Genomic DNA, 11,276 nt, shown 5'->3' with positions numbered 1-11,276 from the left:
TTGAATAAAAAAAAAGAATTTACACTACGAAAGATTACTACGATATTGTCCACTCATTAACCCTTATCCTCGAGTGGCCTCTAGGCCTTTATAAGAGGTGGCTCATATATATATATATATATATATATATATATATATATATATATAAATAAAAAGAAACTTAGATGATTTGCATGAGGCAGAAGTAGAAGCAAATTGTATCTGGGGAAGATGGAATGAGTCTATAGAACTGTGGCTTGTGAGTTGGTATTTACCAATTCGTAGTGGGAATCAGTCGATATTAGAGATTATGATTGCAGGTGCAGGGGTGTCGAAAGTGGTAGAGTATAGTATCACTGGGACCATTAAAGATAAATTTAACGAGATTTCTGACTTACAGAAAAGTCTTACCGAGTCACATCCACATCCAAATAAATGTAAAAGGTGTGAACAACTTCGAAAAAATAACGACATCCAACAAAGAACTCGAGATTGCTGTACTGCGATGAAATACCATTTATTATCATGTTTAAGAAAAAGTAATTCAAATCATTTCAACGTTAAGGTTTTGCAACAAGTGTTCATTACTTGTCAATGGGTGTCTCGTAGAATACATGATTATGAATTTACATATTGAGAAATAACATGAGTGGTATTTTTTAGAGGCAAAAGTAAGTGTGCATGTGTTCAATATGCAAACAGCAGTTCGAAATAACCTGTTGAAAAGAATTAATCCTCGTTGAATATGGTGCTTTCCATGGTGTATGACGCACGTAGTCATGTTAATGGTTTAATGTCACATAACGACGGAGTAGGGCAGCGTGTTGCTTACTTGTGAAACTGCATCCTGAAGTGATTTGATTTATGTGTGCAAAAGCATATAAAGGTGGGTTCTAGAATGTTCTGGACTATTTGTTGTATCGCTATGTCTGAAGCGTAATGTAGTCCTTTATCGCATGTGGTTGCTATAAGAATGTCTCTGCTGAAGATTTGTTCCAGCCATATATAGGTGTTGCTACAAGTCGGACCTTGTTTTTTTTTGTCTTTTTTCTATTAATTGGTATTCCTAGTGGGATATGTTGCAATTTTTTAAAAATTGTCATCGTAGAATGAACATATTAAAATATGTGCATATTTATTTAAACACTTAAGCGGTAGTTATTTTATGAAAACATAAAGTGTTTAATAGCGTTTAAATGTAACATGTTTTACATATTTTAATGCACATCAAGCAGAAGTTTGACGATTTTTTGTTAACATGATTATTTGTTTGAATGTGAAATGCGCATTCGAAAGTCAACGTGAAAATTCGTCATGCTATGAATAATTTAAAATGAAATGCGGTTGTATTTGCTGGGAAAAAAGTTGTCACTGTTGAACGAAGAAGTTAAAGTTCGATTTGGTTGGGTTTTCTAAAAAAGAAATGTTGTCACTTTTAAAAGAACTTAAAATACGATTCGGTCGACTAATATGTAAAAAGCTGTCATTTTTAAATGAAGAATTTAAAATGAAATGCGGTTGTATTAGCTGAAAAGAAAAAGTGTTGTCACTTTTAAACAAAGAAGTTAAAATTCGATTTGGTTGAATTTTCTAGAAAAAGTTATCGCTTTAAAAGTGAAGAATTTAAAATGCGATTTAGTTGTTTTTTGGCTGAAAAATTCCTCGCTTTTAAATGAAGAACTGGAAATGTGATTTGGTTGTTTTATATGAAAAAAAATCGTCACTTTTAAATGAGGGCTAGCTGTATGCTTGGCCATGTAGTGAGGGCTAGCTGTTGTCATGGTATGAGCTATTTCCCTTAAATGCTCCCTCTCTAATAAACAGATAAATATATAGGTACTTCTGTTCCCCCACCTCTTTCATAAATAAAAGTTACACACATGACTGTATTTCGAACAAATTATCCCGACTTATGTTTCTATTACTACTGTATATCTGTTATCATCCAAAATTCAGCAGCATTCGTAGGATGTTCCCAGAAAAGATAGATTACCTAGGTCAGCTAATCCCGGGTTCGACAAAAAAGGAGCACACCATACTAATTGCATACAACGGCACAAGTATAATACAGCATGGTTCAATTTGCATACAATGTGCACACAAAGATAAATGGAACACACTTAAATTCTTGGTAGTTACAACAGAGGATCCTACAATAATAGGACTACCCTCACTCAGAAACTTGGAGCTATAAGCCTCCATCGTTGAATTAAAAAATTCTTACCCAAATCAGTTTGACCGCATAGGACATTTCAAAAGTAATTATCACATAGTCCTAAAGCACGATCATCACTCAGTGAATCATGTATCCAGAAAATGTTCAATCCATCTGAGAGATGGAATCGAAGAGGAATTAAAGTCTATGGAATCACAAAGCATTATTCAAAAGGTTAGTGAACCAACTGAATGGGTTAGCAGTATAGTGTACATCCAAAAGAAGAATGGAAAACTTTGCCTGTGTCTCGACCCAAAGGATCTTAACCGATCGATCATTATAAGACTCCTACAATGGAGGAGTAGCACACAAAATGTCAGGGGTTCAACACTTTTCCAAGTTAAAAATGGATATTGGTCGATACCACTTGATGCAGAATTGCAATTATTAATGCCTTCCATTCACCGTTTGGGAGATTCTGTTTTCAAAGAAAGCCGTTTGGTCTGATGATGTCTCAGGACATATTTATGCAGAGAATGTACATGATACTGGAAAAATGCTCCAGTACAATTGGACTAATTGATGATGTCATTGCCTATGGGAAGACGAAGTAGGAGCATGTTTGCAACATGCACAAGTTAATGAAAATAGCACAAACCGAAGGGTTATGCTTCAGCAGTGAAAAATGTGCAATTTATCAAAAGCAAATCAATTTTTTGGTGCTATTTATAACAAGGATGGTATAAAACCAGATCCAAGCAAGGTAGAAGCAATAAAGCAACTACCCAGCCCCAGCAACATCACAGAGTTGCAAAAGGTATTAGGAATTATTACCTACTTAGCGCCCTTTGTTCTGCATCTCTCTGATTTGATTGCACCTAAAGAATCTGATTACCATCACCAGGAAGCACTGCAAAAAATCAAGGAAATGTCCCTCTCACACTTTGATCAATCTAAAGACACACAAACCTATAAGTGGATGCATCAAACAAAGGTTTAGGTGCAGTACTCCCGCAAGAAGGAAAACCAATTGCATTTGCCTCGAAAGCATGAATGGAAACAAAGCAAAGATATGCAAACATAGAGTGAGAGCTTCTTGGTGTTGTTTTGGGCTGTGAGCGATTCAACACTTACTTGTATGGATGTGAATTCCAAGTAGAAAGCGATCATAAGCCATTAGAAATGATCAACTTTAAGAATTTAATCACAGCTCCACCTTGTCTGCAATGTATGCTGCTAGCTGATGGATTCTCCTGGTTAACAAACAAAAAAAAAAAATGGAGATCAATCTCAATATAAGAGTGGATTTCATCACGGCTACTGAGAGAGTAGACCAGTGAACATGACAGCATGACGTCATTACCAGATAAACATGTAGGTAAAGAAAGTTTCCAGTGTTCAACCACATGGCCATAAAAAATATTTTTCGTTGCCTTAGATTGTGCATGTTTTTTATTCTCCTAAAGATAAAAAACAATTCTTCACTTGGATAATTATATAATTGCAATCATTATAATAATTACACATTGGGATGATTTTAATCTAACAAAATATAACAGTAAATGGATTGTTTTTGAATTTTTATATCTATCGAAGGAAATCAAATATTACATTTTATTTATTTTTTTAACTGCAAAATAAACAATTTTTATATGAGAATATTTTTCAATTAAAGTCCGTTCTTTTAATAACAAATAAAAATTTTCATTAAGTATTTCCAAATATCTTAAAATTAGAAGCATTTTTCATGACAGTTTTTTTTGTTTGTTTGTTTTTTAACTCAAACGATTGATGAATTCAATATTTTGGCACCGGGTGTAATTTATTTCTTTGAAATATATTTAAAACTTAAAAGTTTTTGTTTGTTTGTTTGTTTTATAGTATTTTATTTGTAAACAATTTACATAACTGAAATGGGAAATGAAATAGGAAATTCTATATTTTCTTCCGAGACATATGAACAGAAATTCATCTTAAAAATTAATTAACTAATCAGTTTTAATTAAAGTTTGGATATGAACAGAGTACATTAAGTTTTAGTTAACATATTTTCTTGTGCTTATCTCATAAATAAATATTGTTTGGTATTTGGGCCATGTGCTTACCTGTGCTGAAATAATAACGTTATTTAGAAAGTTATTCTTAATAAAAGGAGACTTTCAAATATTCTGCACTTTCACCTAACAATTTAACGTAAAAAAAATACCATAAAATTTAACTTGAAATCCTATCTAAAATATAGCATCGTGCATACACTGCACAAGCACATTATTATTATTATTATTATATATATATTAATACGATAGTGTGTGTGTTCTTTTGTGTATCACGCTTACATCCGGGGTTGTTTAACTGTTATGAAATTCCATTTATTATCTTTATATTAATATCGTAATTCGATTCGACCGTTATCATGCTGTGCATCCCTAAAACAGTAAAGTGGAATATTCCAAATAAACCTTGTCCCCCTTAAAAAGAAAAAAAAAATGTTGCTGTTGAGGCAAAGCTAATAAAAATGATTTGTTCTTCTTGACCTTTTGGCCAAGATCAAAGTGTAGTATCTGTTCTTCAGATGCTACATTTCAATTTCTTCTTCTCTCTCATTGAAGGAGAAATCCTTTACAACTAAGACAATTTTTGTTCCTTTTCTCCATGTTAAAAAACAACCCTGGTGTCTAAATCTGTCCTGTGGGGAGGCATTGTAAATAGGTACTATATTTAATGTAACAAAGTTTTAATATTACAAAAGTAACTGGGAAAAGTAATTTCTGATTTAATTATAAAATGCCCTGGAAATGTCCCTTCTGATTAATTATAAAATGCACTGAAAATGTCTCTTCTGATTAATTATAAGATACTCTGGAAAATGTCCCTTCTGATTATTTTTTTTGTTTACTTGCCTCCTCACAAGGTCAGAGTTGGACATGAGATCGGTTAAAAATTTTGGGGACACCAGCTCCCCAAAAGGGGCACTCTGGTCAGTAACAAAGATAAAAATTGTATCAGTAATGAAGGATTTCTCCTCCATTAACCAAGACCAAAAAAGGGGGGGTTAAAGTCACTGGAATGATGAGATTGATACTACACTCAGAAGTTCATGTTAAAGCAATGGTTGCCTAATAACGTGTTAATGTTTTTATGTATTAATTTCGAAAAGCTGCTGAAACAGTTTATGATTTAAACATTACTTTATTTTAAGTATATTTTAAACAGTGGGGTGGGGATATGAAGTCAGTCTCTGAAATGACTTAAACCGTTTACGATTTAAACATTACTTTATTTACTTTATATTTTTAACAGTGGGGTGGGGGGTATGAAGTTGGTCCCGGAAATGGTTGCAACCCTTTACGTTTTAGACATCACTTTATTTAATGTATGTTTTTAACAGTAGGATGGGAGATAAGAAGTCAGTCTCGAAAATAGCTGAAACCATTGACGTTTTAGACATTACTTTATTTAATGTATATTTTGAACAGTAGGGTGGGGGATATGAAGTCAGTCCCGGAAAGGGCTGAACCAGTTTACTATTTAGACATTATATTGTTTCAATTATATTTTTAGCAGTGGGTTGGGGGATATAAAGTCAGTCCCGGAAATAGCTGAAACAGTTTACGATTTAAACATTACTTTATTTCATGTATATTTTAAACAGTGTGGTGGCTGACATCAAGTCAATCCCGGAATTGACTGAGATAAGTGCAAATATTTACTAGCAAAAAGCGTCGCCCAGTATTGAATGAGATAGGTGAAAAACATATAGCAGCAGAATACCTAGCGTTGCCCAGGATCGAATGAGATAGGTGAAAGATATATACTAGCAGAATACGCGGCATCACCTGGGATTGGATGATAGGTGGAACATATATACTATGAGAATACCCGGATTTGATTGATGTGTTTGTAATGAAATAATCAGCCCAGGCAATATATCAAAGTTATTATTTAAGTAAGGGGGAGCGACATAGTGAGTTAAAGTTATGAAAATTATTGTAGAAATTAGTAACATATCCAAGAATTATGAAAAATGATGAAATGTGAGTTACTTGATTGGTGTGTTTGTAATTAAATAATAAGCCCAGACAATATATCAAAGTTCTTATATTAGTAGGAAGAGGACATAATGTGGGTTTTTAATTATAAAAAATGATTGTCGAAATTAGTAACATATCCAAGAATTATGGAAAATGATGAAATGTGAGTTAATTGATTGGTGTGTTTGTAATGAAATAATCAGCGTAGACAATATATCAAATGTATTATTTTAGTAAGAAGGAGGCTATAAGGTGTGTTAAACTTATGAAAAATTATTGTCAAAATTGGTAACATATCCAAGAATTATGAAAAATGATTAAATGTTAGTTAATTGATTGGTGTGTTTGTAATGAAATAATCAGGCCAGGAAATATATCAAAGTTATAATTTTAGTAAGAGTGGGCGATAAGGTGTGTTTAAATTATTAAAAATGATTGTCAAAATTAGTAACATTTCCAAGAATTACGAAAAATGATGAAATGTGAGTTGATTGGTGTGTTTTTTTTTATGAAATAATCAGCCTAGACAATATATCAAAGTTATTTTTTAGTAAGAGAGGACGATGAGGATGGTTTAAATTATCAAAAATTATTGTTGAAATTAATAACATATTCAAGAATTACGAAAAGTGATGAAATGTTAGTAAATTAATTGGTGTGTTTGTAATGAAATAATCAGCCCAGACAATATATCAAAGTTATTATTTTAGTAAGTGAAGTTGATAGGGATGGTTTTAATGACAAAAGCTTATGGTTGAAATAAGTAACATATCCAAGAATTATGAAAAATTCTGAAAAGTGAGTTTATTGATTGGTGTGTTTATAATAAAATAATCAGCCCAGACAATATAACAAAGTTATTATGTTAGTAAGAGAGGGCGATGAGGATGGTTTAAATTATGAAAAATGATTGTCTAAATTAGTAAAATATTCAAGAATTATGAAAAGTAATAATAATATGTGATTTATTGCATTAGTGTGTTTGCAATGAAATAATCAGACAAGACAATATATCAAAGTTATTATTTTATAAAGGAGGGGGCGATAATGTGGATATAAATTATGGAAAATGATTGTCAAAATTAGTAACATACCCAAGAAGTATGAAAAATGATGAAATTGATTAATTGAAATGATTAATTGATTGGTGTGTTTGTAATGAAATAAGCAGCCCAGCAAATATATCAAAGTTATTATTTTAGTAAGGTTGGGCTATAATGTTGGTTAAAAATATAAAAAAATATTGTCGAAATTAGTAACATATCCAAGAATTCTGAAAAATGATGAAATGCGAGTAAATTGATTGGTGTGTTTGTAATGAAATAATCAGCCTAGACAATATATCAAAGTTATTATTTTAGGAAGGTGTGCGATATGGTGAGTTTAAATGATGAAAAATTATTGTCGAAATTAGTACCATATCCAAGAATTATGCAAAATGATGAAATGTGAGTTAATTAATAGTTGTGTTTTTTAATGAAATAATCAGTCCATACAATATATCAAATTTATTATTTTAGTAAGGGGAAGTGCGATAATTTGGGTTAAAATTATGAAAAATTATTGTCGAACATAGTAACATATTCAATAATTATGAAAAAATGATGAAATGTGAGTTAATTGAATGGTGTGTTTGTAATGAAATAATCAGCCCAAGAAATATATCAAAGTTATTTTTTTAGTAAGGAGGCGATACAGTTTTAATAAAAGGGCTAGAATAATATGATTGTGCCTTCATTCATGCTAAACAGAACGCCCACAGAATGCCCAGCAACAATATATTACATATGAAAAATGCCGCTGTGGAATTTTCACAGGTCCCGCGAGTTATTATTATTATAACAATAACAACAATAATAAAAAAAAGTACTTCACAGGGAATGTGGACCCTATGTAAACAAGTTTTAACTTAATGGTTGCTCCCTAAAAAGTGCGTACGCAAAAGGTTTTCATTGGTTTATTTAATCATGAAAACTTTTTTGAAGATAGTATTTGAGGTAAAAGAAAAGGCCAAAAGCATTATTTGAATATGTATGAAAAAATAAAAATATTTAGTGTGGGAAATATAATATAATAAAAATAAAATGAAAATAAATTAAAATAAAATGAAAATAAAATAAAAACAAGCACAAAATAAAAGTATGAATCCAATTTAATTAAAGAAATTAAAAAGTAAAATACACGCTCGGTTACAAAAAAGTGTATGAGATATATGCGAAGAAAGTGAAAGAAAACCTCAGGGAGCAGCCATTAAATTAAAACTCTTTACGCAGGGTCGACGTTCCCCGTAATGTGCCAAAAAACACTGTAGATGACATCGACTGGCGCCACACCAACTAGTTGTGAAGGGTCAGGGAGGATGGAAAGTCTGTACGAGGCTTTCTAGTCTCGCACAAAAACACGCGTTCACATCTCAAGCCATTTTTCTTGTCATACACATATGCGCACACAAACATACGCGTGTATGTACACACACATAGATATATTCACGTTCATGTACATACATCCACATTCACGTGTATACACACACATGCTAACGTACACACATGTATGCACACATACGTGCGAACGTACACACACCTAGATATATTCACGTTCACGTACATACATCCACATTCACGTGCATACACACACACGCTAACGTACACACATGTACACACATTACACTCACACATACGCACACATGGGCAACGTCACTTCCTCTTTAAAGGAAATCCACACATGTGCAAAAGACCACCGGAAACAACTATAAAAGCAAGAGACCTGACCTGGTTTCTCTCTTTTCGACTTAGCTTCCGACCTGAGCGGTCAGTGGAACATTCACTCCCTTTTGGGAAGCGTGTGCCCACGCGCCTCATGTCACCTGCTACTATGTGTGGGGGCAAGAGTCAACAGACAGTACGTACACCTTACACGCTTTCTATCTCCATGGCCTGGATTGATTTTCTCTTTCACTCTCTTTCTCTCTACAACAATAGACTTTCCCTCTCACTAGCTAACAGCGAGAGACGCGCGCCAAACTGGATTGACTTTCTCACTCTCTCTCTCTATACAACAATAGACTTTCCCTCTCACCAGTTAACAGCAAGAGACGCACACCAAACTAAACACGTGCTGTACCCTTTTCTTTCATTTGTTTCTTCACAAAATGAATAATAGTTCGTTTAATTCAAATAAACGCGTTGTTCGTTCCTTCCTCAAAGCAATTCATTTTTCCTTTCTCAAAACAATTCATTTTTCCTATTTTGTCACACCGCAACAAATTGGTGACACCCGAACGTGAGTTGAACACACATTTCCTTCTATACCACCGGTCCTCTACAAATCCGAGGCGGGAGAATACTAACCAGATCTCCACTGGAAGTGTGCAGTTCAAATCTGGTACCTTGGGGAGGCATTTTGTCATCCAAACCCCAGGAAACACCAATGGCTGATGCCAACGAGAAATCAATGGCAAACGGTTGTTGCGATAATGTGCAATCATCTGCACGGGTGGTCAAGAGGTGGAGAACATTGGAAATCTGTGAAGACTTGTTGTCATGCAGTCTCCAGCAAATACCACAGATTACTGCCAGTGAGCGATCACTGATGATGACCTGTGAGACAACTCCTAGTGAGTGAAATAATAATAAAAATAATGATAATAATAATAATAATAATAATAATAATAATAATAATGTCTTCTCCCAAATTCATCACCAAACTGAATTAATATCGTAGATGTTTACTATATTTTCTTAGTTTGTAACCAATGTTCACATTATGATATGATTGTCTTTTAGTAGTTATGTGAACTTCATTTCCGTATTCATGTATTCTGCACTGATATGAAAATGGAGACTATAGCGGAGTATAGGATTCTTAACCATGTAACTGATGAAAATATACTACAAATTTTGATGAAAAACATGGGGAAACAATGAGCATAGAAGAACAGAAAACCAAAACTGTATATTTCTGTATTAATATATAATTTCTGTATTAAAAGTAATAGTTATTTAAATATTTCAACATATAATCTTGTGGGGAAAATCCAGCTCCCCAATAAGGGGCACTCTGGATAGTAACAAAAATTAAAATTGTCTCAGTCATGAAGGATTTCTTCTCCACCGGCCAAGGACAGAAAAGGTGAATTGTAGCACCAGAACAGATACTATTTCACTGTGATCTTGTCCCGAAGTGTTTTATGTTTCTTTAATTGATTGTTCCCTGAATTCATAATTCAGTTTTATCAGTATTAGATTGTATATTGCTTTAAAATTACTTAATTTTACATAGATAATATTTATATTTTATATTGAATAAACTTCAGTTTCATTATTAATCGAATTGGGTTCCTTTTTTTTCTTTTTTGACATGTTTTAATACTCTTTTTAAAAATGTCATCATATAGTATTGACAGTAACAGTTCAACAAATCTTACCTATATTGCCTGCAGGCATTTTTCAGTTAACAGACCTTCTATATCTCAATGGCCATGATTTCGTTCAATTTTCCACAGAAAAATTAACACACAGTTGACCCCATACTACTCTGTGAGCTTAAGGAAACCATCCTACATGGTTGGCCTAACACATTCAGAGAAATAAGCAAAAACTTGCTACCTCATTGGTCATATCGGGACAAGCTGGTCATCGGAAATAGTATTTTAATGAAGAGTGATCAGATAATTATACTCAAAGTTATGTAGCCGGAAATTCTACAAAAACTCCATTATGGTCATCAGGGAAGGGAAAAATGTAAACTCTGAGCAAAAAGTTGTGTCTTTTGGGACAACATTAATAAAGGCATAGACAGTGTCGTATAACAATGTGCCCTATGTTAACAGCACCAAAAAGCACAGAGTACAGAACCCCTGATGCCACATGAGATTCCTGTGAGGTCATGGCAAGTAGTGGCCACTGACCTTTTCCATAGTGAAGGTCACAATTACATGCTAATGGTGGACTACTATTCCAAGTTCCCTTTTTTGATGAAATTAAAGGAGTTTTCCAGTCAGGAAGTAATCAAACTGACTAAACAAATATTTGGAGAACACAGAATCCCAGAGAAAGTCATCAGTGACAATGCTCCTGACTATAGCTCAAGCAATTTACAAGGGAATCGGGATT

The 11,276-nt window shown here is 33.2% G+C and overlaps 1 pseudogene; it reads left to right on the top strand.

The window, feature by feature from the left end:
- The first annotated feature begins 4,655 nt into the window (after positions 1 to 4,655).
- Positions 4,656 to 4,773, top strand: LOC145260129 (U2 spliceosomal RNA; annotated as a pseudogene).
- Positions 4,774 to 11,276: the final 6,503 nt, after the last annotated feature.

The sequence above is a fragment of the Euprymna scolopes genome, chromosome 35, assembly GCF_053919585.1.
Source record: "Euprymna scolopes isolate OS-2025 chromosome 35, ASM5391958v1, whole genome shotgun sequence".
Taxonomy (NCBI): domain Eukaryota; kingdom Metazoa; phylum Mollusca; class Cephalopoda; order Sepiida; family Sepiolidae; genus Euprymna; species Euprymna scolopes.
The sequence above is the reverse complement of the archived record's forward strand: the minus strand, read 5'-3'. Positions and strand labels throughout refer to the sequence as shown.